Consider the following 27576-nt stretch of genomic DNA (forward strand, 5'->3'; position numbering starts at 1 on the left):
CTGGTTTGGGTCACTACACCTCAGACACACACAGGCGCATCCTTCTCTCGGTCTTTTCAGGACTGCGGCACTGACCCAGGAGCCCTCTCCCGCCCAAGAGATGTGCATATTCTCAGCAGATCAACTGCCCGGAAGTGAGGAGGGCAAGGTCATGCCCCTCAGTGTCATGGGCCCTTGGAAAATGTGGACATTCCCACTGCAACTTGCAGTCTGATCCAGACAGACTGACCCTTATAACACAGGAACCAGGAGCTCCTGGAGACACTCAGTTCCACAGCAGGTTAGTCTGGAATAAAGGCTCAAACTTTCAACAACAAACTGCAGAGAGGAAGGAGACCACCGGACACAGTTAAGGCAGGCACTGCTTTGTTCTCCAGGGGAGCTTTCAGTAGGATGCATACACATCGCACTTGCAACCATTTATAAATCTTGTAGCACAGCTGCCTTGGTGGTCAGAAGTCTGTAGTCATGGACTTGTTGCTTTAATTATGTTTTGTCACTGACATCACTCATCTGTTACACACCAGTATAATTCCAAACTCTACTGCAAACCGCCACTCCCAGGACTATGAGATGTGGTAAAATCTCAAGTCAGACTCCACAGGCTGAACCATTTCAAGGCAGATGCCACTTGTCTCTTCTTTTTTTTTCTTTTAATTTTTATTTTGATGTTATTATTTATTTTTGAGACAGAAAGAAAGCACGAGCTGGGGAGGGGCAGGGAAAGAGGCAAACAAGAACCAAAGTGGGCTCCACGCCAACATTACAGAGCCCGACGCAGGGCTCAAACTCACAAGCCATGACATCATGGCCTGAGCCAAAGCCGAACGCTTAGCCGACTGAGCCACTCAGGTGCCTCTCACTTATCTCTTCTTAGTGAGGGAGCTCGTAGTTGTCTCCCATGTGTTTCTGAATATGTTCCTCCTGACACCTCCCTGAATCCTCCATTCAACTGCCGCTGGCACTCAGGGAAAGTGATGCTTGGTGCCATCCATGGAATGTCTTTTCCACCAAAGGTGAGTAAAAGGGACCGATGTTCTCCATACCTTACCCCTGCCATAATTCCCTGTATTCTGCTTTATCTACTTTAATACCACCCTCTGAAAAAAAAAAATCTCCTAAATATGACAATCTTTGTCCTAGGTTTATGTCTTTTTTTAAATTAAATGTACATCTTGCCTCCCATGTTTTAGTATTCTAGTACCCTTGAGTAGCAGGGGTCATAAATTGTAGCCAATAACATTAGAGAAGCTGGGCTCTAGTCTGGGCCCTGCCACCTTCCAGGTGGGTGATATTGGGCAGTAATTTCTATCTCAAGGTGCTCACCTATATGGGGTAATTATCCTACCTCAAAGGCAGTTGTCAGATTATCTGTTATATTGTCAAATTCCCTCAGACCCTACGGAAGTCCTCTAATTGAACACATCTGGGACTAGAAGTTCATAGGTTAATCAAAAAAAGCCAGAAATATGGAGAAATCTTATGAATTAATAATACATACTGTGGTAAGCAGAACAGTTGGCTTCCCAAAGATGTTCACATCCTAATTTCCAGAACTTTAAGTATGTTGTTATGTGACCAAGAGGAATCAAGATGGCAGAAGGAATTAAGATTGTTAATCAGATGATCTTAACATGAGAAGATTATCCTGGATTATCCCAGTGGACCCAATGTAATCACAAGCGTCCTTAAAAGTGGGAGTGGGAAGAGTGCCTAGGTGGCTCAGTTGGTTGAGTGTCCAACTTCAGCTCAGGTCATGATCTCATGGTCCGTGAGTTCAAGCCCCACGTCAGGCTCTGTACTGAAAGCTCAGAGCCTGGAGCCTGCTTCAGATTCTATGTGTGTCTCTCTCTCTCTCTCTCTCTCTCTCTCTCTCTCTCTCTCTGCCCTCCCCTTCTTGCGCTCTCTCTCACTCTCAAAAAAATAGAATAAACATTAAAAAAAAAAGTGGGAGTGGGAAGCAAAAGAGGAAAACCAAAGAGGTGAAAGCACGAGAAGGATTCAGCCTCGCATTCCTGTCTTTGAAGATGGCCACAAGCCCAGTAGTATAGAAGTCCCATAAAAGATGTAAAAGGAAGAGAAATGGATTCTCCCCTAGACCTTCCACAAGGAAGGCACCCCTGCTGACACTTTGATTTCAGCCCAGGGAGACACATTTTGGATGTGTCAATCACAGACCTTTAAGATAATATATTTGTGCTGTTTCAAGTCTCTATGTTGTGTACTTTGTCACAGCAGCAAAAAGAAACTAATACATATTAGTAACATTTCAGATTAAAACATGTAATTGTTCATTCACCTGCCAATCTTTTGATTTGAATATATATCAGAGATAAGAGTTACACAAAGTCCTTTTTTATTAAATAACATTCATATATTTGGCTACAATTTCCATTTTGGTTTCTTAAAATGAAGCAGGTATCTGCTAAAAGACTGTATCCAAATATAAAACTAACTCTTACAACTCATTCAGATGATAAAAAACAAACCAACAGAAAAAGGGCAGAAAAGTAGACATTTCACAAAAGAAGTTATAGGAGTAACCAAAGAGCATGGGACAAGATGTTCGACATCATTAGTCATCAGAAAAATGCAAATTAAAATCACAGTGAGATAAACTGCATACCACTAAAATACCTAAAATTTAAAATACTAAGTACTGTCAAGGATTAGAGTTTCCATTACACTGCATTTTTATTTTTATTTTTATTTTTATCTTTAGCTTTTTAAAAATTTCTTTTTAAATAGCTTTTTAAAAAGTAGGGGGCTCCTGGGTGGCTCAGTTGGTTAAGTGTATGACTTCAGCTCAAGTCATGATCTCACAGTTTGTGACTTTGAGCCCCATGTCAGGCTGTGTGCTGACAGCTCAGAGCCTGGGGCCTGCTTCAGAATCTGTGACTCCCACACTCTCTCTGCCCCTCCCCTACTCATGCTGTCTCTCTGTGTCTCTCAAAAAATAAATAAACGTTAAAAAAAATTTTTTTTTTAACTTTTTAAGTAGGCTCTAGGCCCATCGTGGGGCTTGAACTCATGACCCCAAGATCGAGAGTCACACCCTCCATCCAGGACCCCCTCTGCAGCATTTTAAATAATATATTTTGTTATCTAGTCTTAGAAGTTTCAGCAATGGTTCAGCTGACTCTACAACTTACTCAAGAAGCAAACTGATGGATTTTCCAAGAGAAAATTGATATATATTTTTAAGACTAAAGTTATCTTTAAGATGTATATTCAAAGTAGGGCGCCTGGGTGGCCCAGTCTGTTAAGCATCTGACTTCAGCTCAGGTCATGATCTCCAGGCTCTGTGCTGACAGCTCAGAGCCCGGAGCCTGCTTCAGATTCTGTGTCTCCTTTTTTCTCTGCCCCTCCTCTGCTCATGCTCTGTCTTGCTCTGTCTCTCAAAAATAAATAAATGTTAAAAAAAAATGTTTTTTAAAAATATGTATATTCAAAGAAAAATCGATCCGATGAGCATGAGATTTCTTTCCCATAATAGTATTTCAGGAAACAAAGTAGCAATATCAATAGAGTCTCAAGGAAATAATACTGTGACCCAGAATTACTGTTCATGTGAAAGGAAAAAAAAGAAACCAGTGAAGAAATGGTAGTGAGCCATGTAACAGGAAGGAAGAGGACGAAGAAGAAGGGGAGGAGGAGGAGGTAAGAGAGGGAGGGAGGAGAGAAAGCAATGAAGGAAGGAAAAAGTGAGGGAAGAAGGGAAAGCGGAAACATATTGCTTTGAATATATTTAATTAAATAGGACATGTATCAAAAATAATCCTTGAGAAAAGGAAATGTGACAAAAAATTAAGTAATAATTATGTGGATCTAAAATATTATAGGGGTACCTGGGTGGCTCAGTTGGTTAAGTGCCTGACTCTTGATTTCAGCTCAGGTCATGATCTCACAGTTCATGAGATCAAGCCCCACATTGGGCTCTGTTGCTGGCGGTGCGGAGCCTGCTTGGGATTCTCTCTCTCCCTCTCTCTTCCCCTCCCCCCACTCTCTTTCTTTCCCTCTCTCTCATAATAATTAGATAAACATTAAAAAATATAAAAATAAATAAAATACTACATATGTTTTAGGGGCATCTGGGTGGCTCAGTTGCTTAAGCTTCTGACTCTTGATTCCAGCTCAGGTCATGATCTCGTGGTTCATAGTTCATAGTCTCAAGCCCCACGTCGGGCTCTGCACTGAGAGCACAGAGCCTGGTTGGGTTTCTGTCTCTCTCTGCCCCTCTCCTGCTTACATGCATTCTCTCTCTCTTCTTCTCTCTCAAAATAAACTTAAAAAAATTAAATAAAATAAAATAGTACATATGTTTTAATATCTTAGGATATAATTAACGATGTGAGAGGAGAAAGTAAAAGCACACTAAAAGTTCTCAGCTTTTACTCTCTGTCATATGTGAAATGTTATAAAATTTCCAAAAATTGAGGACTTTGATACAATGATATGTTATATAGTCATTAAAAGTATGTAGTTCTGATTAAAGATAGCACAATAAGCCCATTTCCTTCAGGTCACATGGACCAGACATGGTTCCCATGCCCAAACCTGGGCCCATTTGCAAAGACCAATCGTGAGGCATTCTGGGTTGGGAGTGAGGCTGACCTTCCTGGAGAACACATCATGGTTCTGTTTTCAGGAAAGAAAAGATGGAAGGATTGGCTGTTTAGAAACCAGTGGTTAGTGTCAATGCCCTCCAGCCCAAGATCACAAGGAACACACCCAAAGCTGAATGAGCTAAGTTTAACGCTCATTGCAGTGAGGGAGAAGGCACGGCATAGGGGACCGCGAGGCATCTCAGTAAGAAAGAGTGAGAAAGGACTAATTACAGAAGTTAGCCAAGGGCTAGGTGATTTGGGGGAGGGCTAAAGGCAGCAGGGTTCACAATGGATTGGATGCTACCAGGAAACGAGGGCAACTCTAGCCTTGTTGTCCTAGTAAATCTGACCTATCAGGCAAGTGATATAAACCAAAGCCAGAGCTGTGATAGCCACTCATATTAGCCAGGATAGGAGGATGTTCCGTACTTTTGTGGTTTGTTTTTGTCTGTACTTGGAAAATGATCAAGTTCTCTCATGTATGTTTTCTCTCATTTCACCGCGGTCACGGAATTCCCTTGTGTGACGTGGATAGATGTTCGGTGCGGTCATTTGTGTCCAACAGGAGAACACTGTGGCCTCATCGTTCAGTGTCCTGCCAGTCCCTGAATGTCAGGAGTGCCTTGCCTCCTTTTCCACAGTTTTATCCAAATGGCGGGGTTGAGGAAAGAGCTAATCCTGATGCCATTATTTGTACCGAATACTTTTGGTGCTGTTCCATATGCCCAGTAAGAGGCACAAATGTGGCAAGATTTCAGTAACAACTATTTCAGTTTACATAGTTTGTGTGTAAACTAATGAAACAGTTCATTTTCTCTGTGTGGGAAAATGACCCCCTCCCACCCCTCGGTTCCCCTAGAGCACCACCAGGGCGTTTCTGTTTGCAATAAACATATAGGGTTTTATTTACTTGGTCCTCCCTAACACTCACAAATATTGATTTATATCAGTTGGTTTATTTAACTGACAAGCAAAAGAAAGCTTCCCCAAATGAACATCTCTAAGCCAAGTTTCTGGCCGGAGGGAATATGCTTCCCTTTCAGTTATAATTCTCTCCCAATAAGGTACTATCAGGGGAAGCCTAAGAAACAGCATGTGCCACTCAGCTCATTGTGGCTTTAGATCAAGCCTCAGCTGTAACCAGAGCTGAGTTACAAAATACAGATACCAATGGAAACAAAAGGTTCCATTTCCACTGGAAAGAGTAGCTTCCAGATCTCGGTGGGCAACAAAGAGAAAAGAATACTTCTCAGAAATTGAACATGAGGCTTTTTCTCTCTCCGGTTTACCTTCAGAGCACTGCCATTCTGAGTTTTCCACCCATATGAACCTTCTCAGCTCAAGGAAGACAAAATAAGACTAAACTGGCAATCGTTGAGTCAGACAAATAAATCGGGTAACTATCTTCTACAGTCTCCTAAGTGGGACACAAAAGACAGCCAGAGACACAAGTCAGGCTAGCGTGCCTCCGGGGAGCTAGAGAGCCCCAAAACCAGGAAAGAGTTGGATCTCGGCTGTGCCTGCCCACCCAAAAGAGCAGAGACAGCCAGTAGGCAAAGCTCACTTGTCTGAGGATGTGTTTTGTGGAACAAGCGAAAGTTGGAGAAATCACTCTCCTCAGATTTCCATCCTTTTCCCATTCCCTGCCACCTGCATTATCATAGGCTTCTCTAACCCGGGTCAGTTGGTCAGAGAGGCCCTTCCTTCTGGTTTCCAGAACAGGATTCCATGACAGAGCCTTCCAGGAGAAACTTCACAAGAGGTTGAGCCCCACTTTGTTTGTCAGCAGGAATCCCACCACCTCCCCCCCACCCCCACCAGCCCCTGACAACAGGAATATGTGATGACCCATTTACAACCCTGGGTCTAATGCAGCAGGGGTCTAATGAAGAAAACATGTGACTCTTCATCTCAGGGTCATGAGTTCAAACCCTACATTGGGCCTAGAGCTTACTCTAAACAAAAACAAAAACAAAACAAAACAAAAATTGCTACAAATCTCAAGGTGGTGCCTGATCCTGACCCTGTCACCCAGGCACTTAGGATCTGCCCTGGGCCAGGTGGTAGACCCCGTAGTCACAGCTTCCCTTTCTGTCCTCTCTACCCCACCCCATCCCTTGCCCTGTGTAGGGACCAAGGGCAGTACCCCAGAGGCCACTTTGGCATGAAGATTATTTTGAACTAAAAGCAATCAAAAGCCAACAAATTCAGAAGAAGCTCTTTATCTCCCCTTCAACTAACAAAAAAGAATTTAGACAGAAGACATTCCTGAGGAAGAGAACTATCACTATAGACAACTATATTATAATATGAACTAGGTATAGTAGACAGGGAGGAACCTAGTGAGGCTCGTTTCATCAAAGTTTCTGTGTCCTGTCATTTCCAAGCAGCCCAGCAAACACTTGGTTACCATTTATTCTTTTTCATCTTCCTGTGAATTGCACTCCTTCCCTTTGAAGTATCAGACCCCTATCCCCTTCTCCTTAGTTCAGAATGACATAAATACCTCATTTTGCCTGCCTTTCTAATTTCATGTCTGTGTGGCTTCCTCATATATACAAAATTAAATTTTATTTCCTCCTGTTAATCTGTCTCATGTTAATCTGATTGTTAGTCCAGCTAAAAGGACCTTCACAGACAGAGGAAATTCTTCCTCTCAACACCTGAAGCATTGATCCAGACTCTGGGACATGACTTTTTCCTTGATTTTCCTGCCTTACACTCCCACTGTTCCCTAAGACCACCTGAGCCCAAGGAAGCCTGATTAAGACCCAAAGATCATGCCAGCCTCTTCTGGGAGACTGGGTACTATCTCAGCTCCCTGCCTCTGGCTAAGCACCTAGTTTAAATTGACCTTTCCTTACCCCTTCCAAAGCCAAACCTGTCACATTTATTCTGACCTGAACCTGAGGTCTCACACCCCTCTATTCTTCATAATATTCTGTACTGATTGGTAAACAATAAAAATCAGATTCACAGCCTCAGCTATACAAACCTCAAACTAATGAGGTGATATAATCATGTCACAGTGAAAAAAGGATATGGGGTACATGTAACAAGAAATCATTTGCTGTAACAAGTCTGAGCCCAGTTTCTACCCAATGTTGGTTGTGTAGGTGGCCCTTGACAAACGGGGAGCACATACACATAAAATCAAATGCCTGCCTGGAAAATATCTGCATGTCAATCATGTGATTAATCAACTCCACATCACGGCCACATTATATATGTCATTTTATATGTTAAAGTTTTAAAAATACGGACCCTTCTAATGTGGAGTCTCTCCCATCCTCTGCTGAGTGGTAAATCATGGTTCCAGGAGCTTGCACTTCCTCTCCCTCCTCCTTTCCCCTGGAGGGTTCTGAGGGTTACACATTTGCCCTTCAGCAGTGATGAATGGAGTGTTGTGCTAATGCTGGGCGCCACCATTATTCATGTCCCTATCCTCTGTCCAGGCCTTTAATTGCAGCATGGTGCAAGTAGAAGCAAAAACTGTATTACAGAGGAAAACTTTCATCTTCCTGATTATAATACCTGACAAAAGGCAGGCTCTTCTATTAATCTTGGGCACCTTCCACCAGAGGGGCATCCATTCACTCACCAGATTCGTGCAGGACACATATCGAGCCAGCATCACATGGAAACAGAAGATGTGGCTCTTGGGACCCATAACTTCAGCCGGAAGAAGCTGAGCTGATAATCATATCACTCTGTGGTCACATCCTTAATCGGCCTATTATGGGGCATAAATTAAGAATTTTACCGGAGAGAATCTAGGTCTCAGAATTCCTGACTGCAGGGACCCAGATGAGCTCTGCTGAATAAAAAGTTTTCCAGCATATTCTAGCTCTCTCATTGCAGCCTATTATAATCCAGTTCACGCTTATTCAGAAATGCCCTGGATTCGTCAGAGTCCTCTCTTTCCTCCCTTTTTAGTTCTTAAAGCAATATTCAAAAGACGGTATTCAGCTACACAAATCATATCTAAAGGATATTGGCCAAAGATCTATTGTTCCATATGTATAATTATAGTGATTTTTGTCATAATTAACAAAGAGACAGACAAGTGGCAAGCCCATCAGACCACAATAAGAGCATCAATTTGGGGGGCGCCTGGGTGGCTCAGTCAGTCAGTTAAGCATTGGACTTCGGCTCAGGTCATGATCTCACCTTTCATGAGTTCGAACCCCACATCGGGCTCTGTGCTGACAGCTCGGAGCCTCGAGCCTGCTTCGGATTCTGTGTCTCCCACACTCTCTCTGCCCCTCCCCTGCTCATGCTCTCTCTCTCTCTCTCTGTCGAAAATAAGTAAACATTAAAAAAAAATTTCAAAAATGAATAAATGTTAAAAAAGTTTTTAATAAAAAATGAAAAGCATCAATTTGGGTTACAAGACAGTCCATTACTGTAGTTGATCATGGTTTCTATGAAGTCTTGGAGCCACAAAGGTTGTAGTGTCAGGAACTGACAATTTTCAGACAACAAGCCCCCTTTTCTCAAGAGCTAAAGATAAATCTTTTCCTTTGGTATCTGGGACAAAATTGGCTATGCCACCTCATGGTGGGACACAAAAAGAGGCAGTCAGAAGAGGTGCCCAGGGGCTCCTGGGTGGCTCAGTAGGTCGAGTGTCTGACTTCGGCTCAGGTCATGATCTTATGGTTCGTGGGTTCAAGCACCATGTCAGGCTTTGCACTGACAAGCAGAGAGGCTGCTTTGGATTCTGTGTCCCCCTCTCCCTCTACCCCTCTCCACTCTCTCGCTCTTTCTCTCAAAAATAAATAAACATTAAAAAATTTTTAAAAGGGGCGCCTGGGTGGCTCAGTCAGTTAAGCATCCGGCTTCAGCTCAGGTCATGATCTCATAGTTTGTGAGTTCCAGCACCGCATCAGGCTCTGTGCTGACAGCTCAGAGCCTGGAGCCTGCTTCAGATACTGTGTCTCCCTCTCTCTCTGCCCCTCCTCCTCTCTCTCTCTCTCTCTCTCTCTCTCCAAAAATAAACATTAAAATTTTTTTTAAAAGATTAAAAAAAAAAAAAGAAGGGGTGCCCATTGGTGGAAAGTGCCAATTTTGAACACTTTGAACAGTGGCGTCTTATTCTATCCTTGCAATCTCCTTTTTTATAGAAGCTATAGCACGTGCCTGCATGCATGTGTGTGTGTGTGTGTGTGTGTGTGTGTGTGTGTGTAGAGACAGAGAAAAAAAGTCAAAACAAACTTTAGAGAGTTTCTATCCCTTGCCAAGCATCTCAGTCTAGTCAAGGAGATGGACAAAAATTGCACTAATTGCAAAACAGCATATTACACTTTATGATGGAAAGGTCGTGCGGGCACCAAGGAGGGAGTGGTAAACGCTGTCAGGTGAAGGCAGAGAAGACTTCATGGAAAAGGTGATGAATAAACTGACTCCTGAAGAATGAGTAGGAATTTCCTGATTCCTTATGGGGTCAAGGCGATTTCTGCTTAGCTTGGGTGAGCGGTTCTCAAACTTTAGTCTGCAAGTTTATTAAAGCACAGATGGCTGAGCCTCACCAGCAGAGTTTCTGATTGAATAGGTCTGAAGTGGGCTCACAAATTTGCATTTCTAACAAGCTCACAAGTGATGCTAATGCTGAGAACTGGGGCTTAGGTGCAAGGTGAGGAGCAGAAGTGGAGAAAGATAGCTGGAAAATAGGCATGGCCTGGATCATAAGGGACCCTGGGGTCCCAGGGAGACCAATCACTCTCTGGACAGTAAAGACCCATTGACACGTGTTAAGCCACAGACTGGAGTAACTGTAATTGTGTTTTCAGAGGTCACCTTTGGTGCAGGTGTACAGGAACAGGGTGGTTATAACTGGGTCTCACTCAGGAAATGAAGTTAGAACAAAAGCCCCAGGGAGTGATAGGAACATCTAGGAAGGATGTGAGGTTACTTCATGTGAAAATGAGAACACTCGCCTGGTCTCCTGAGCTCTCCTCTCAAAGCAGGGAAATAAATCAACTGTCTCCTTTGCCTCTAGAAACTCTTATTCGTTTTCATCCCTTATTAAAATATGCATGATGTATCTTCTGGGAATGGACACACAGATTTCAGTATCATTTACTTAACTGCCATAGTTTGTTAATTCTTTTTTTCCAAGAAATAAAAGGAAACATCCTTGTTTACTGAAGTCAGAGTATCCTGGTGGGTCTTTCACATGCACCTCTGTTACCTACAAAGCCCTGGGTTAAGGGTGCCTGGGAGATGAGAAGGGTAGGGTTAGGGGAGCCTTCATGTTTCCAGTTTGGGCAGAAGATGACCAGAAAAGGTTGGAGCAGCACAGACTAGCCATGTAGAGGAGGCGGGGGCAGGGGCCGGTGGCAGTGGCAGAAATACCAAAGGTTGGTGCACCTGCAGGGAATAAAATGAGGGTTCTAGGAAGCCCCAGAAGTATTTGGTAGGGGACTGACTTTCTTCTAGAATATGCTGGATGGAGGAAATATACAATATTAGCAGTAACATTAAAAAAGCTAACATTTATTGATGCTTACTGTCTTAGCCTGGGTTCCCCCTAAAGCAGAGCATGAAACAAAGGCTCACCTGATGGTGGTTTGGGAATTGGCATATGAGAAAGCAGGGGTGCGACACAGTAAAGTAGCTTGGGAGTAGAAAAAGCCAGTCCCAGCTTCGGATAGAACTGACCCCTGCCGTGGGTCACCGGCAGGACTTGACTCACAGGACCTCCTGAGAAGATTTTTTTTTTTAATTTTTTAACACTTATTCATTTTTGACAGACAGAGTGTGAGTCGGGGAGGGGCAGAGAGACACAGAATCAGAAGCAGGCTCTAAGCTCTGAGCTGTCAGCACAAGGCCCAATGCGGGCTCGAACTCACGAACTGGGAGATCATGACCTGAGCTGAAGTCGGATGCTCAACCGACTGAGCCACCCAAGCTCCCCTAAACCTCCCAATAAGCTTTATGAAATGCTTATCAAATGTCTGTCCAAGCAAGAAAAGGGGCAGGTTTCATTCAGACATTGGCCACCTTCCCCCAGTGGTCAAGGGCTGGCCTGCAAGACATTATTAAACCCCTTGAACTTCTGAGTCACACACACAGGAGCACCCACTGCAAGTATCAGAGAAGCCTGGGCAGAAAGTGGGGGTGGTGAGGGGCTGTCAGCCTGCACCTGCACCCAGTGGGTGAGGCCTACGTGGAGCTGGTCACCACACGGCAGCATCGGGGGTGAGGCTGAGAGCCTACGTGATGGAACGTGAGTGTCCAGTACACTGGTGATGGGCCAGGTCCAGGGCTAAGGTCCTCACATGCATTCTTTCATTTAACCCATAAGACAACCCTGTAAGGCAGGCATTGCTATCCCCACAGTACAGGTGAGGAAATGAGGGTTAGAGACTCAAGACGGTTAGCAAAGTTAGTCAGGCGCGAACTCAAATCTACTTCTGGCTTCAGAGGTCATGCTTTCCCACGATATTAGGCTGTATCCAACACATTCAGCTGGATGGTAACTCGGAAAGTCAGTTTAGGAAGCCATATCAACAATCTTTAAAATGCTTATTAATTGCATTTCTATCCTAGAAATACGACTTAAGGAAATCATCAGAAATGTGCACAAAGAATGATGTTTACCCCAGTCTTATTTATAATGAGATAGGTACATGTATGTGTACATGTATGTATATGTATATATATGAGTATCATGCAATTATTTAAAATGACTATGAAAGAATATAATCCAGTAAAGAGAAAAAATATAGCCCACAGAACATATGTAATGAGCTTAACAACATAGAAAACATAAAAATATAGAGAAAAAACAGAAAGGAAAAGTAAAAAATGTGAAAGTAGGTAGTAAGATCATGTTAAAACTTTTTTCTTTCTACTTCTCAATAGTTTTTAAGTTTTCCACCAAAAAACAAAACAAAAACAAAAACAAAAACCTATTATTTTGCATTGAGGAGGGCACTTGTTGGGATGAGCACTGGGTGTTGTATGTAAGCGATGAATCATGGGAATCTACTCCCAAAACCAAGAGCACACTATATACACTGTATATTAGCTAACTTGACAATACATTAAATAATTTAAAAACCCCTATTATCCTTGGGATAATTGGCATTTTTTATTTTATTTTAATAGGCAGTGGGGGGAGTGACTGCTACCCACCAGTGGCTCACCCCCAGGGGCTCTAGGTCACCTTCCAGGACCAGCGGGGTTGGGTTGTCTGTCCATCCTGCAAGTTTGCTGTCCCTGAGGAAGAAAGGGTCCTTTGTAGCTGAGAGGTTTTGTGTGCTTTACAAATAATCTCCTTCAGAACCTTCTGCTTGGAGCCTAGACCTGTATCTACACTCCCAGGCTCCAGAGATATCTCTGTCACCCAAGGCTGGGCACCACCACAGCCTGGGCTCTGCTCTAATAAGTCGTGGAATGCTTGTGTCCGAGATCTTAACTGGGGGCAGCCCTGCTGAAATGAGCTCTGTCCCAGGTGAGGACAGAACTGTTTCTGTGGCATTCCCTGAAGTCCAGGAGTCCTCCTGGTGGAAGAAGATGGGAATGTGGGACGGGAAAAGGGCACGGGATCTGCACCTTCCTACCCTTTACCAATATCTCTAGTGCTAGTTTTACTTTCACACCCTGGCCAGCCCAGTCTCCGTCACTCCCAACGGAGAGATTCTTACACCAATACGATTTCCCACTTCTAAGTCCGCCAATTAAGTCCCTCCCTTCTCTTTGCTTGTTTTAGGGACACAGGTGACCCTTGCTACATTTTACTCATAATTGTCGTGTGGCCACTTCCATTATTATTTTGTTTGTGGAGTCTTATTCCCTCTGCTTACCTCCTAGAAATAAGTCCTGGAGACCCAAAACTAGAAGACTACATGCTCAGAATGGTCATGGCCCAGTGCTTCACAGTGATGTCTCAAAAGCCCACATGGTTCCCTTTTGTTCTTTACTAAATAATCTGGGCTATTTCAGGGAAAACGGTTGCTTGGTCAGGTGTCCAATGGAGGAGACAAGGCTGTAAATTCTGGCTATCACCCGAAGCGTATCTGTAGTTCTATCTTTCTCTACATTATCAGACATCAAAAGATACTTAGACAAGAGAATCATTTGGAAGAAATCTTGAAACCAATCATTTGCTAGTTCAGTGGAGGTACAGCATATTTTAAACAGCATTTCTGTGTCTACAGGATTTCACACATTATGAGGCCCATGTTCCCCAAGGAGATGTGAGATCAATCTACCCAGCATCCTTTCCAGTAATATGATGGTAAATATTTCACAATTAGTTTTCCGGGGGGGGGGGGGGGGGGGGGGGGGCAGTAAAAAGCCCTGATTTGTATCACTTGCCAATTTTCAGGGTGTAAATACTCCTAGTAAGGCCATTTCAAATCACCAATAATTTTAAAACTGGCCCATAAAAATCCTTGAGACTTAACATTCAGCTCTCAGAAGCTGGTTTGAGCCACTTCAACAGACCACTGGACAGGCAAGCGACTTAGACCCTGTAAACAGATGCACCTGCATGAAATGAGCTTTGAAGAGAAAAATACTAGGAAGCAGTCTCCACATGGACTCTATCTTTTTGCAATATGGCAGAGGAAGTGCCCTGTTGTGGAGTGTGGGAGCCTGGTTGTGGTGTCCAGTCCGAGCACCAGCAGTGTGAGCTGCTGTGTCTGTTCCCATGGCACCGGCCCTAGGGTCGGCCCTGGAGCAGACCTGAGGTGCACCTGAGTGTTGTTCCTGACTTCATGGCCTCCTGGCTCACCTACAGGTTCTGTGAACTTGCTCATCTCCTTTAATAAATCTTTTTTGTGGTTTGCCTGAATAGAGTGAATTCTCGTATTTGCAAATATGAGCCCTAGCTGATTCTGTTTGAGGCAGAGATAGATTCTTGGAAGCGTAATTAAATATTGCTTCCATTACATCTGTCTTCAGAGTTTATGATTTTCCCCGTCGGGGTGAATTCAGGTTTCATTTGATCCCCTGTACTCCCATTGATGGCAATCGTGGACAGAAACCTCAAACTCGGATTACTCAACAGCTCCTGATGCAGGAAGGGTGCGGCTTTACTGTGCAATGAAGCATCTAATAAGAAGGCCTTGCTCTCCCAGAAAGCCTCGGGGAGAGTGAGGGATAATTCCTTTGACCTCAGCAGTGCCAGCTCTCACATTCACCAAAGACACTGTGGAAAACTCTCTGAAGAGCAACACAGGGACCATGCAATTATCCACTACGTACATTTTGATAACCGCTCCCAAATCATTGATTCGTCAAACTTTACCTTAGATATTATTCTAGCACTTTAGGAACCTCCCACCTCCAAGGCACCTTCAATTCTTGCTAAAAATTATATATGCCTTGCCAGACCTCCTGAAGACCAGGAATTTACATTTTCAACTTGTCCTTAAAATTTCTGAGAGCCAAACTTATTTATGATCAATATCGCACAAAAAAAGGGCAACTCACCCCCCCCAAGGGAAAAAAAAAAAAAATATATATATATATATATATATATATATATATATATATATATATTTAAAAGTTTAACAGAAAATCCTAGGTATACAACACAGATTACATCTTTAGACATTCATGCATAACATTATCATGAAATGATTAATAAATAAATTTTAACCCATAGTTTCAGGCCAATAAAGTTCTCCAAAATGCCTCAGGTGTATGAAGAGAAGCTGAGTGGAACCCAGTGCATTTCCTGGAAGTCACCACCCTCCCCCAACTTTTTCTCCGTATACAGACCTCCTGTCTCCCATGGTAGTTTCCAAAAGAGAACCCTACCCAGCAGTTTTGAAATTCTGCTGCTTCTCATCATGCCTGAAAGATATGGTGGAGTTAAAAATAACAACAGCTGAGCTTGAAGGTCTGTTTACAAAACACCAGGCTAAGCACTTTGAATGGATTATTTCACTTAATCCTCACAGCTCTGTGGTGTAGGCACAGTCATTATCCTCATTATATAGATGAGGAAACTAGACACAAGCAAATTGTCTAAGTTCTCAGGAAGGTAATGGCAAAGGGAGGATATGAACTGTGGGAATCTAACTCCAGAGTCTATACTCTTTTTTTTTATTATCATTTATTTTCAATGTTTATTTATTTTTGAGAGAGAGACAGTACAAGCTGGGGAGGAGCAGAGAGACAGAGACAGAGGATCCAAAGCAGGCTCTGCACTGTCAGCAAAGAGCCCAACACGGGGCTCAAACCCACGAAATGCGAGATCACGACCTGAGCTGAAGTCAGATGCCCAACCGACTGAGCCACCCAGGTGCCCCTGGAGTCTATATTCTTAAGGACTGCACCACACTGATAGTAGCTGACAGTGGTCAGATCAAAGACAAGCCAAAGCAGTCTTAGGAAAGAAGAACAAAGCAGGAGATATCACGCTCCCTGGTTTCAAACTATACTATAAAACTATAGTACTCAAAACAGTGTAGTACTGGCATAAAAATAGATACAAATATCAACAGAATAGAATACAGAATCCAGAAATAAACCCAGCTCATGTGGCCAATTAATCTTCAACAAAGGAGGTAAGAATATACAGTGGGGAAAAGACAGTCTCTTCATTAAATAGTGTTGGAAAAACTGGACAACTATACTCAAAAGAATGAAACTGGACCATCTTCTTACACTGTACACAAAATAATGTAAGTAAATGTAAGACTAGAAACCATAAAAATCCTGGAAGTAAACATAGGCAGTAAGCCCTTTGACATCTAAGCAGTATTATTCTGGATCTGTCTCCTCAAACAAAGAAAACAAAGGACTACAGCTAGGTATATCAACTAGGACTACATCAAACTAAAAAGCTTTTGCACAGCAAAGGAAACCATCAACAACACGAAAAGGCAAACTACTGAATGGGACAAGATATTTGTAAATGATATAATCAATAAGGGGTTAATAACCAAAATGCATAAAGAACTCACATAAGTCAATATCAAAAAAACAAACAATCCAGGCACCTGGGTGGCTCCATCAGTTAAGCATTTGGCTCTTTACATTTCGACTCAGGTCATGATCCCAGGGTTGTGGGATCAAGCCCCATGTCAGGCTCCATGCTCAGTGTGGGATTCTCTTTCTCCCTCTCTCTGTGTCCCTACCCTGATCATATGCACACACTCTCTCTCTTTCAAAATAAGCTTTAAAAAAAATAATCCAATTAAAAAATGCTCAGAGGACCCAAATAAACATTTTTCCAAAGAAGACACACAGATATCCAACAGACATATGAAAAGATGCTCAACATCAGTCATCATCAGGGAAATACAAATCAAACCACAATGAGATATCACCTTATATCTATCAGAGTATTCTGGCTATTATCAAAAACATAAGAAATAACAATTGCTGGCGAGAATGTGAAGTAAAAGGAACCCTCCAGCACTGTTGGTGGAAATGCAAAATGAGGGCAGCAACTATGGAAAACAGAATGGAGATTCCTCAAAAAATTAAATATAGAACTACCATAAAACCCAGCAATTCTACTTCTGGGTATTTGTCAAAAGAAAGTGAAAAATCCTAATTCAGAAAGATATATGCACCCCTATGTTTACTGCAGCAATATTTACAATAGTCAAAATATGGAAACAACCTAAGTGTCCATCTATGGAAGAATGGATAAGGAAGATAAAATATACATACACACGCGCGCGCGCACACACACACACACAGGAATATTACTCAACCATAAAAAGGAATGAAATCTTACCATTTGCAACAACATAGATAGACCTAATAGGTATTATGATCAGTGAAATAAAGGCAGAGAAAGACAAATACCATATGATTTCATTTATATGTAGACTCTAAAAAACAAATAAACAAACAAAACAGAAGCAGACTCATAGATACAGAGAATAATCTGAGAGTTGCCAGAGAGGAGGGGGTAGGAAGATGGGTGAAATAGAAGAAGGGGATTAAAAGGCACAAACTTCCAGTTATAACATAAATAAGACACAGGGATACAATGTACAGCTTTGAGAATATAGGTAACAATGGCAGCTTTATACGGCAACGGATGGCAACGCTAAGTTGATCACTTCATAATGTATCTGAATGCTGAGCCACTATGTTGTATATCTGAAACTAATATAATATTGGGGCTTTTTTAGTTTCAAGTTTTTATTTAAATTCCCGTTATTTCACAAAAACAAATATTACATGTCAACTACACTTCAATAAAGAAAGAAAGAAAGAAAGAAAGAAAGAAAGAAAGAAAGAAAGAAAGAAAGAAAGAAAGAAAGAAAAAGACAGAGGTGGGACGCTGGGGAATGACAAGTGCTGCAAGGAAGCTGCTTAATGTACACAAAAGGACCTCCCAGAATGTCCAAGGCTTGCAGAAAATCTTGGAGGGTTTTACAGGGACTGGGTGTCCTCATTAGCTAGTGAGGACTAGTCTGTGACACAGGGATGGGAGCAGCAATTGTGACCCCACTCACAGTTTGTGGCCCGAAGAGTCAGTAAAGTGGCTACAGTTCTTGCTACAGAGAACAGATTCTGTCATTGTCATCTGATCCATTTGTTGTCTTTGTTATAAAAGCCAGGTGAAAGAATACCTTCTAGGGTTTCTGCTGAAAAGCGTTGACCCGGGGTGCTCACTGAAGCAGTCCCAGACTCAATTCCACCTCCTCCACTGTCTTGCTTTTCAGGTTTCACAGGAACTAAAACCCTTCCCTTGAATCAGGGCAGCACAGACCTGGGCTCAAATCCTAACTCTGCCACACAAGGTCTGCAATCTCGGGCAAGTTAATTGACCTCTCTGAACCTGGTTTTTCATCTGTAAGAAATTGATGAACATTCTTAACTCACGGGAATGAGCATGAGAATTAAATGAAAACAGCATTTAGCAAAGGTCCTGGCTAAGAGCAAACGTTCAATAAATAGTAATTACTTGGACCATCACACAAGTGCACACTTCCCAAATCATTTATTCATTAATTCCTTTATACACAAGTCCCTTCAACAAACACTTCTGAATTCTGTACTTTTGCTTTGTGTACACACATATCAACAGGACATGGATAGATGGAGGGTGTGGGTATGTGTTATCAGGCCTGTGCTTACTTCCTTTGCAAAAGCAGTATCTGGAAGGTATAACGCCCACAGTGCAGTCTGTGTTCAGACAGACATGGACTGCAGTCAGGCCTAGGGCATCCAGGGAAGCAAGCTATCTCTTCTTCCGCATTCCCTACCTTTTCTCTCCAAACAGCAAGAACAGGGTTTCTTTTCACATGGGAATAAATGAAATGCAGAAAGTTTTGCTTCCATTCACAGCCTCCCTCCCATCCCTCTGCCATCTGAGCACTGACTGCCTGGCTCTCTGTGTGTCTCCACACTGTGCTATATTGAGACCCTGCCTGTAATAAAGAGAAGTAAATCAAGTCCATATTCAAAAGCCACACTGAAGAGCAAAACAAACTCAGACACAAGACTGTGCCCATTCTGATGAACGAGGACCGCCAGCCTGGTTGGCGAAGGTAAGACTGAATGATGCCTTTACATAGTTTCATTTTCTGCCTTTCCCCCAGGGCCTCTTAGCTTGGCTTTTTTCATGTATATTTTTGACATTTATTCATAGGGATAAATGGACTGTTTGATCTTTCTGGATTTCCCTTTCAGTGACTAACCAAGACAGGAAAATATAGAAATACATAATTTCGAGCCCTCAAACCACTGGTTGCATCTGCAAAGATGCAGATAAGAAATGAATACTCTCTTCTTTGACCAATATTTATCATGTCTTCTACAGCTTGCTGCAAGCTCCCTGCCCTCAGATTTCATGGACTACAGCAGGGCTTTGCAGCCTCAGTACTATTTGGGGAGGGATCATTCTTTGCTGTGGAGAACTGTCCTGTGCATCGCACGATCTGGGCAATATCTATAGTCTCTACTACTCACTGACGCCATAGCACTCTCGACCAGAGCTGTGCCAACCGAACTATCTGCAAACGTTGCCAAAATGTTTCCTGGGGGACAAACCCCCCCTCACCCCGGTTGAGAACCACAGAACCAGAGAGACACGTAAATGAATACCTATCATGAAATGGGAAGGCGGTGACTGGCAGAAACGTGTCAAGTGCTACAGAAAGAGAAACTCCTTCCACCAGGAAAAATAAGGAAAACAGGAGATGACAGCTGAAGCCGAGCTTAGAGCTTTCGTTGTCAGAAGTAACTCCCTATTTTGAACTCAGATTAGCCTTCTGACACCACTACCATCCTTTGGTCTAGATTCTCTCATTCGATACAAAAACGATTTGCCTATACAAGTATTTGCCAGCTCGCATGATACTGTCTGGGTTTGCTACTCTGGTCTTAAAGGAGAATTCCCGGGAACGGGGTGGAATATCGCCGGTGGAGCCTCAGCCATGGTCCATGAAGACAGGAGGGCAAAGAAGAATGCAGATCCTGGGAGACAACCTGAGGAAACAAAAGCGTATCATCTATCACTAAGCATAAGCATCTATGTTTACTTTAAAAACAAAAGTCCGGACAAGAACTTCAATGATCCTTTGCAACTACGTGGATGGAACCGGAGGGTATGATGCTAGATGAAATCAGTCAGTCAGAGAAAGACAAATATCATGACTTCATTTATATGAGAACTTTAAGAGACAAAACAGATGAACATAAAGGAAGGGAAGCAAAAATCATATAAAAACAGGGAGGGGGACAAACATAAGAGACTGTTAAATATGGAGAACAAATAACAGAGGGTTACTGGAGGGGTTGTGGGAGGGGGGATGGGCTAAATGGGTAAGGGGCACTAAGGAATCCACTCCTGAAATCACTGTTGCATACTATATGCTAACTACCTTGGATATAAAATTTTTTTTTAATTTTTTTTTCAATGTTTATTTATTTTTTTGGGGACAGAGAGAGACAGAGCATGAACAGGGGAGGGGCAGAGAGAGAGGGAGACACAGAATCGGAAACAGGCTCCAGGCTCTGAGCCATCAACCCAGAGCCTGACGCGGGGCTCGAACTCACAGACCGCGAGATCGTGACCTGGCTGAAGTCGGACGCTTAACCGACTGCGCCACCCAGGCGCCCCTAAATTTTAAAAAACAGTAATAATAAAAATTTTTAAAAAAGAACTTCAATGATCCAATACATTTCTCTACTATGAAATGAAACAAAAGTGAGCTCTAGCTATTGAGTTTTCTGAAACATCATGAGTTTAAGCTAGTGAATTCAACACTCAGAAACCCTACGCATGTGGCCAGTGCTGCTTGCAGTGATGTTCCCTTTGCTCTCCTTCCAAGTTGTAACTGTTTGCTCCTCTTGAAGCTAAAAGAAGTTCCAGATGAAATGGCAGGTGCTTAGACACTCACTGCCAGACGCCATTCACAGCAAGCAGCCCCACAGCCGCATTGTCCCACGTGTGCAAATTTGTGTGGGTGCACAGGAGCCCATTTAACTGACTTTTAATGCTGATAAATCCACAAAGTAAACATGGAGGGACTGGAGGGAGGCACTCCAAATAATGGAGCACGAACCTCTAAAGATCCACTCATGTCAAAATTCACTTTTTCAGAACTCCACAAATCAAAGGTTCGCAATGATCCAAGAAGTATTTATTCAAGTACTGAATCTGGGTAAAAAGGGTGAGCTTCATGGTATTTGAACTTGTCCTATCACAGCCCTATTTTGAATCAGAAAGTTTGCACCGTTATTTGTTGAACAAACGGATGCAGTTTGCTCTGGCTGATTAAGCATCAGTTGGGTTATAAGATGGCTGAAAATCTGCATTAACAGCAAAGCGACAATTTCACCATCCACAAACCCAGCTTTGGCAGTTACGTTTCCTTCCAGTAAGAGAATTGACACAGCAATTCTTCTTGTGGCCTAAAGGAGCTCACGTAGATCCTAGGAGATGACTTTAATAAGGAGATAATCTGAGGGGCACCTGGGTGGCTCAGTTGGTTATGCATCTGACTTCGGCTCAGGTGATGATATTGCGGTTTGTGAGTTCAAGCCCCACGTTGGGCTCTGGGCTGACAGCTCTGGAGCCTGGATCCTGCCTCGGATGCTGTGTTTCCCTCTCTCTCTGCCTCCCCCCTGCTCACACTCTGTCTCTCTCTCTCTCAAAAATGAACATTAAATTTTTTTAAAAAAATAATGTGATAATCTGAAAGTTTAAGATTAACACCGCACATACTGACTGCTTTGTAAATTCTTGACGTGCTATCATCACTAGTTTCACTAGAAAATGTGTCCATGGGCTTTTGACTGGGCTTCTGCCACTGAGCTTAGAATTATAAAATAAGAGTTGCAGGGGAAGCAACAAATAACTCTCCTCTGTAACTACTACTCCTGCTGGGATGTAAACCCTACACCCGAATGAAAAAAACAAACGTTAAATTGCCTACAACTGTTAGTTGTAGTGATTCAGGACTTTTCACACCTTTCTTTTTTCTTTTTTTTTTTTTTTTCCAATTCTTTTGCCAAGAGTATAAGTCCCTCTTACATTATCTCTGACTACATCGGTTGCCATGGTTTTCTAGCTTTCACTACTTCTGGAAATAAATAACCCATTAGATGTATGTCATTGCTAATTTGTCTCTTTGTATCACACAGATAGGTGATTTGTAGCCTGGACATCAGCACTAGTTATCCTGAGTCTCTCTTAGTGAAAAGTTGGCACCAGAATGTTTTAGCAAAATATATAATACCCTGACTTCCGTTTAGGAGATCTGTCCTCATGAAAAGGTGAGTATTGTTTCTTAGTAGTGAGTCAATCTTGCTTGCTTCTATTGTTACTAAAGATAATTTATTTTATTAATAACCTTTTGTACATTTTCTGTACTATCTTATGTCCAGGCCCCCTTTTTTATAGACACTGTAAAAATTAAAATTAGCCTCAACTGTTTCAAAACATCACAAATTCCAAAGTGATAGACTCCAAAGGAATGTTTAAAAAAAAATTACATGAAAATGATTATTACAGAATATCTGGGTGGGTTTTTTTTTGTACGTTCTGAACTGTTTTTACTCATGACACTTCTGACATCAAATATATGGGTTTTTGTTTTTTTTTTTCCCCACACCAACCAACTCTCCAAATCTCCAGACACCAACTGGTTGCCTACAACTCAATTCAGTCTTGACATGGTCTGGAGTCCACTCCTGTCTGGAATTAGAAGAGATCCCACAGGTGAAGGGTTCAGCCCCACAAGACTACCCCCCACTTCAAATGCCAATCACAAGAAATGCCAGGGCCTTCCTATACTTTTGACTGACCAGCTATAAATCAGAGGTCCCCATGACCCCCTCATCAGTGTCAAAGATGATTTGCTAGAACAGCTCACAAAACTCAGGAAAACAGTTTACTATTACTGGTTTATGATTTTCAAAATGCAACTCTGAAACGGCCAAATGGAAGACATGCATAGGACAAGGTATGGGGTGAGCAGCACAGAGCCCCCTCCAGGCATACTGCCACCCTCCCAACACCTCCATGTGTTCACCAACCCAGAAGTTCTCTGAACCTTGTGTTTTGGAGGTGTTTATGGAGGTTTTATTAAGCTGACATGACTGACGAAATCACTGGCCATTGCTGAGCCCCTCTCTCCTTCCCAGAGGTCAGGGGATGAGTATGAAATTTCCAACACTCACCATGCCTTGGTCTTTCTGGCAACCAACCTCCATCCCGAAGCTATCTTGGGAGCCCAGCCATCAGCCATCTCATCAGCATACAAAAAAGACACTCTTATCATGCCAAAGATTCCAAGGGTCTTAGAAGTTCTTGTGTCAGGAAGGAGGGAATAAGACTAACATATGACATAACATAAGATGTTTTTATCATCCCCATCACTCAAGAAATTCTAAGTTTTAGGAGCTCTGTACCAGAAACTGGGGACAAAGACAGATGTATCTATCTATCTATCTATCTATCTATCTATCTATCTATCTATCTATGTAAAGAGAGAGAGAGAGAGAGAGGGAGAGAGATCTTATTATTTTATGGTATCACAGAGGTACATCAATTCTTTCAAGTTGCAGAGATAATCAGTCTACAATTTGGTGGGTATGAGTCTCCCAAATGACCTCAGCCCCACGCAGTCCAGGATCCAAAGAGAATTCAGCATGAAAAAATATGGTTTTGTACCCACTAGCAAGAAAGGATGGGGCAAAAGTTAATCTCCCAAGGGGCTAGGTCCTATTTCTTGTCAAAAGTATCTCAGAAGCTCCTAAATCAAGACCATATTCCCTTTTGGTGTCATGAAGAACTTTGTACAAAACCTTGATGTTGGGACTTCCCATACATCCACCCGCCCCACCTACACCATCTCTAGCTCAGTGGCACCCTTGACACGTAATACTTGTTAGTGGCTTTAGGCCCTCATCCTTGCGCTATCAGCACATACCACAGAAAGCTCTCAATTGTGTTGAAATAAACAGGACTGAAGTTATTTGTTAAATAAGCTGTTTATGCACAAGCCTGTAATCATAACAACTTGAATGCAGAGTGAGACATTTGAGGGAACAATAGGTCATTGTGACTGTCCCAGGCTAAAACCAGTCAGTCTGACGACAAAAAAAAAAAAAAAAGAATAGCAGAGCTGAGGGGAATGGCCAAGAATCAGAACCTTCAGGGAGGTCACATACACCTAGGCCACTGGCCAATCCAGAGAGAGTTCAAGAGGCAACAACACACATTAAGATTATTTGCCTTCCCCATTGGCTTGGGACATAGCCTTGATTTCCAATGTTCCCTGAATCTGTTTATTCTTTGATTCAACATTCAGCAAGTCCATATGCAAAACCGCCTTCTGAGAGATACAGGGATAACTAAGGCTTTCTAGAGCCCACAGAGATCCTCTGGATATGGACATAAGTAGCCACAACACAAAATCAAATGGGCAGAGGTCATAAGAGGGAGACAAATGAAGTTCTCCTTGATAAGAGATCTGTTAATAACCATCTTCCAACCTGATTTTCATGAAAGAAGTTCTTTCTCACTTGTGACTTTCTGAATATATCTGCACAGAAGAAAGGAATTATGAAGGCTGCTCAGACTGGTCCCTCCCCAGTCAACTCCATTCATCTTTAGGTCTCAACTTATAAGTCACTTCCTCCAAAATATCTTCTTCGATCCTTCCTAGGTCCCTGCTACATTCTCTAAGGTCCATAGGATTTTCCTAATCAGATACTTAATATTCTGCTTAATTATTTGCTTAATTTTCTGTCCCTATAATTAGATTAAATTCCATGAAAGGAGAGCTGCGCCCTGTATCTCTGCTCAGGGTTTGGTGCACAGTAGGCATGCAGTGAACATTTTATACACATTTATCAATCAGTCAACACATAGCACATTTAAAAAGCCTCAGCAAAAATCAAAGAGGAGGAACACTGAGCAGCAAAACTGCTCAGCAATCTAACTGGACATGAAAATGGATTAATGCAAACTTTTAACACAAAATATAGAATTATAGACTATAGGCCCTGCCCCTCATGCATGGAAAGAGGTTCAATGGTGCTGGCAATAAATCACAGATCGTTTGAAACCCAAAATTATTCAACATTTTTTTTATCCCTACCTACCATTAGTTTCCCACACACACACACACACAATACTTTTTAATAGAACCACTAATAAATTAGGAGGAGAAACCATGCTCTGACTTTCATCTCCTCCTTCTTCTGCCTTCCACCTTCTGGGAGGCTTGAGAGAGAGACAATAGCCAGAAGAAGAAGGAATAAAGAGAATGAATAATCCCTGTGCTTCAGCTTTTAGCTGTCAGTCTCTCACTAAGGATCAGAATCCTGCCCAAGATCTGAAGAACCTGGGGTTCTGGCATTCAGGGTTCTGTATCCCCAGTCCTGGACCCTCTGCTCAGGAAGCTTCCCCATAACGGCTGCCTCTCCACCTAAGAACAAGGCTGCCAGGGGATGTCAGGTCCAGCCAGCATCCATCAGCATCACTGAGTGTCATACATACCTGGACAGCCACTGAACGTGACCCTGAGCGGGCAAATTAGCACTGGGATGCAAAAAAAAAAAATAACCTGTGCTGCACTTTTCAATGAAAATGCTCCCGTTTGATCTCTATCAGGAACAGTGCTTTTCTACAAGCCTGTCACTGCATGTGATGCCTCTATTACATACACAGCCTCTGGCAACATGGACAAGGCTGAATCCCTGCCCAAAATCTAAATGTGCCAAGGCAGATCAAAACATGAAGCAGTGCTTAAGTTGAGGTGGAGAGCAATTCATGAGCACAGACATCTAACTCTTAACTCTTTCTTTGCTTCTATCCCTAGTTTCCAGTTGGACTGTGGATACCACAATACCACCCTCCTCCCTGCTCCTCAAACCCATCATCACCACCAAAAATCACCCAGATTCCACAACATCATACAATGCATTCATTGGATTCTAGCAGAGAGGCAATGGAAACACAACATGACATCTTCCATTTCCAAACAGAGCCCGAGGAAAGCATTGCCCCATTGACGAATGCTTGCTTTCAGGCGCTCCCACTATCCCCAGGTGGTTCATATGCACACCCAGTTGGAGACTGGCACTTTCCTGTCTAGAACAGCTGTTCCACTGAGCCACCCCCAGAAGGATGCCTCAACCAAAAGCCAATTTTTTATGGCAATGCCCACTGATTAATAAAGCATGTGCAAAGAGACAGCCCTCCAAATAATTAGCCTTCCTTTTGCAGATCTTGGGAAGTCATGCCCGATCCAAGCCTGCCTGCAATTCTGGCTCCGTAACCAGCACAGTTGTGAGCAAATAAGAGCTTTTGTTATAAACTTCAGGTGTCTTTGCTAAAGCACAGGTGAGAAATGTAGGACAGAGTAACTTCCAGCTCTTACCAGAATGCAAACATGGTTCTCTCTTGAAGCTGGAAGGTACCAGTGGGGTGGCCATAATGCTCCTAACTAAAATGAAACCACATTTGGGGAGGAGTGAGAACAAGGACTGATGTTAGACCTTCCTGAATCTATATTTGAGGAGACATGAGAAAAAGGAATGACAATGAACCTTGTTGGGATTGATTCTTGCAGACGTTTAAGGAATAATGGGTTTTTTTTTTACTACAAAAGGAATTAATGTTCACTGTAGAAATACAGACAAGCATGGGAAGAAAAATAAATTAGTGATAATCCACTTTCTAAAAGTAATCACTATTAAGATTTTACTGTAATTCCTTTCTTCCACACATGTGTGTATGTGTGTATGTGTATTTTTTGTTGTGAGTACTATTTTGGAACTGGTGTTTTTACTTAATAAAAACTACTATGTTAATTTTTTGCACAATTTTTAAATGTTGTTTTATTTATTTATTTTTGAAAGAGAGCATGAGTGGGGGAGAGGTAGAGAGAGGAGAGGAGGACAGAGGATCTGAGGCAGGCTCTGTGCTGACAGCAGTGAGCTGTATGTGGGGCTCGAACTCATGAACCATTAGATCATGACCTGAGCCGAAGTCAGACACTCAACCAATTGACCCACTCAGGTGCCCTGTTTGTTTTTTAAAGACCACATTTATGGGTACTAAAAATAGCTCACATTTATTAAACCAGGAACACTACTGTATTATCTCTTGCTAAAAGACAAACTGAGGCATATTAAAAATTGTAAGAGTTTATTTGAGCAAAGAATCAGTTCAAATTGAACAGCACCAAACAGAAAGTGGACAGGAGCTCTCCACCAACAGGAGCCAAAGTAAAGACTTATATGCATAGAGAAAATGCAGAAACAAAGTAAAGGAGTTATTGATTGGCTATACCTTGAAGCCTGGCTGGCTATTTGTGACTGGTTGTCCTCAGCATTTTGATTTCATAACTGAGGCATTTACAGACTTAGATTTTGGTTTGCTTGCAGAGGGTTAGAACCACATCAGTCTAATGGTCTCCTTGTTTATTTAACCTAACATTCTTAATCTTCACAAGGACTCTCTGAGTTGGATACTATTAGATTTTGCCATTTTTTTTAGAAGTTTTATTTATTTGTTTTGTAAGGG

The sequence above is a fragment of the Leopardus geoffroyi genome, chromosome D4 (genome assembly GCF_018350155.1).
Source record: "Leopardus geoffroyi isolate Oge1 chromosome D4, O.geoffroyi_Oge1_pat1.0, whole genome shotgun sequence".
Lineage (NCBI taxonomy): Eukaryota > Metazoa > Chordata > Mammalia > Carnivora > Felidae > Leopardus > Leopardus geoffroyi.